We start from the raw sequence: 2,690 nt of genomic DNA, 5'->3' as shown, positions 1-2,690 counted from the left end.
TGGAGTTCATATTTCTACTACTTGATCTCAAATCTCCCAAGCCAAGAACTCAATTGAAAAACAATAGGTGTAAATGCATAGGTAGAAGGACATGCAAGAAGGATACACCTTCCATAAGATTCCCACAAATAAAGCCTTGCCAAATATGAACTCACAATCTAAAATCACAGAACATATAAATAAATCTACCATGAGTGACATTCTGCAGACAAAACAAACAGGGTTATAGACCTATAAGAGAAAGACTTTTACATAACAATATTTAAAATAATAAAACAACAAAAAAGAATCAATATATTTGAGAACCACACAGAATAGGAAAAATATTAAATAGACATTGAAATTTAAAAAAATAAATGGATATGTTTAAGAGATTAAATATACTGGCGAAGTTTACGGAACTTCAAGTTCAATCTGAGAAAATTTACTTTTCTGTGTTGCATTATAGTTAAGAGATGTAAAACAGTAAATGAGGTTGAGAAATATGGCTGAAACAAAGAGAAGTATTTTAAAAATACTTAAGAGGAAACAATAGAAGAAATGAGGGAGGGGCATTAAGAGAAAATAGCAGGTAAATTTCCAGAACTGATGAAAGAATGAATTATTTAGATTCAGGAAGCACAGACTAAGGAAGCCCTGAACGTAATAAACAAAAATTTTCATGAAACTTCCGGACACTAAATATAGGAAAGAATCTAAAAAACAATTCGAGAGAAATGACAAGTTACTTGTAAGAAATGATAACTAGTCTTCTCAGCAGCAAAATAATAAGTGCGGACAAAAACCCCATCAACTTAAAAGTTTATATAACCTAAAATCCTATATCCAGCTAAATTTTTATTCAAGACTGAGAGCAAAATAAAGACATTTGCAAGCAAAACTGAGGGAGATTACCACAAAGATACTGTCTCTGAGATCTACCAAGGAAATAAAAATAAAGGCATTAAACCCAAAAGAGCAAAGTAGGATGAAAGAAGCAATCATGATTAAAGGAACTGGTAAACATTGTGCATAGATCTTTGAAGTTTATAAAAGAAAGATGACACTAAAATACTGAATAAGAATAGCATCTAAGACGGGAGTTAAAAAGAAAAGCTTTCAAAAACCCTATTATCATTATGGAGGCAGGCAGAGATATTAAATATTTTTAGATGTTGTTAAGTCAACAATGTTTTAAAATGTTAAGTTTAGCCTCTTTTAGAAGCAGTGGGGGAAAAGGGGAATAAAGAAAATTAATACAATGGAAAGTAGAAAAAAAAGGAGAAAAATAATTAAAGAAAAGCATAGCATAAGCACAAAATAAGATGAAAATATATGCAAATATACTAGCAATCACAATAAATGTATCAGCCATCACAATAAATAGAAATGAAATAAATTCATCACTTAAAAATACAAACATCAGATTGGTTAAGAAGAAATTCCAATTATATACTGTTAGAAGAAACATACTCAAAACATAAAGATTCACATATATGCAAAGTAAATGGATAAGAAAAACTATATCAGAAAAATAATTTTAAAAATCTGGTATAGATAAACGATAACAACAAAATAAGGGGAAAAAAGCATTGTCAGTAATAAAAGAAGCACTACACAATAATAAGAGGAATAATTTTTAAAGAAGACCTATGAATTCTGAATTTCTATGTACCTAAGTCATGACTTCAAATTACATAAAGAAAAATGCAGAATTTCAAGGAGAAATTGACAAGTCTATCATTGTAAAGAGAGATTTTAACATACCTCATTTGGTTACTTATAGATCAAACAGATGAAAATTGGTAGGTAAATACAAGGTTAGAACAACATAGCTACCCAACTTAATTTAGTAGATGTATAGAAAGCCCTATCCAATCACTAATGATTGCACCTTTTTCTCAAATACATATACAACAATTGCAAAAGTAAGTCTCAAAAAAGACCAAATAATTTATCATACAAATCACATTATCTGACCTCAAAACAATCCTATATAATAAGAGAGGAATATGCTAATTATCCATTATGCCCTGAGGCATAATGACCAACCACATAACAACCAGATCACGGATCTGCAGGAGGGTGGGGCAGCAAACTACAAGCAGACAGCAGAGATCTACAGGAGGGGGCAGGGCAGCAAGCTATTGGGGGGGAGGGGAGGAAGGGGTGGGGGAGCTACAGGAGGGCGGGGCAGCGGGCGGAGAGCTACAGGAGGGCGGCAGCGACCTACTGGTGCACTGATTCGTGCGCAGGGCTACTAGTTCAATTATAAATCAATAACAAAACAAAATTTAAATATACTTTAAAAGCCTTTAAATAAGAAATAATGAGAAATTTTAAAGAATTTCTAATTGAAACTTGACCTCTGAGAATTTTGACTTGCAGCTAAAGTAATGTTTAAAAGAAAATTTATATCTTATAATGGGATGATACAGAAATTATCATGGCCCCTACACAAAGATGACACACAAATTCATGAAATGTTTCATATTTCAAAAATACAAATATATAAATCTACTCATGAAATATTTAGAGTAAGCAAATCCATAAAGACAGCAAACAGATTAGAGGTTACTAGGGTCTTCAGGAAGAGAGTATGGGGAGGTATTGCTTAATAGGTAGAGTTTCTGTTTGGGGTGATGAAAGCATTTTGGAAAGATATAGGCAACATTGTAAATGTAATTACAGCCACTGAATTATACACTTAA

At 32.0% G+C, this 2,690-nt stretch overlaps 1 pseudogene; it reads left to right on the top strand.

The window, feature by feature from the left end:
* Nucleotides 1-2,376: 2,376 nt before the first annotated feature.
* Nucleotides 2,377-2,477, top strand: LOC114228638 (U6 spliceosomal RNA; annotated as a pseudogene).
* The last annotated feature ends 213 nt before the right edge of the window (nt 2,478-2,690 follow it).

Source organism: Eptesicus fuscus, chromosome 18 (assembly GCF_027574615.1).
Source record: "Eptesicus fuscus isolate TK198812 chromosome 18, DD_ASM_mEF_20220401, whole genome shotgun sequence".
NCBI lineage: Eukaryota > Metazoa > Chordata > Mammalia > Chiroptera > Vespertilionidae > Eptesicus > Eptesicus fuscus.
Note: the sequence above shows the minus strand (reverse complement) of the source record. Positions and strands in the feature narration are given on the sequence as shown.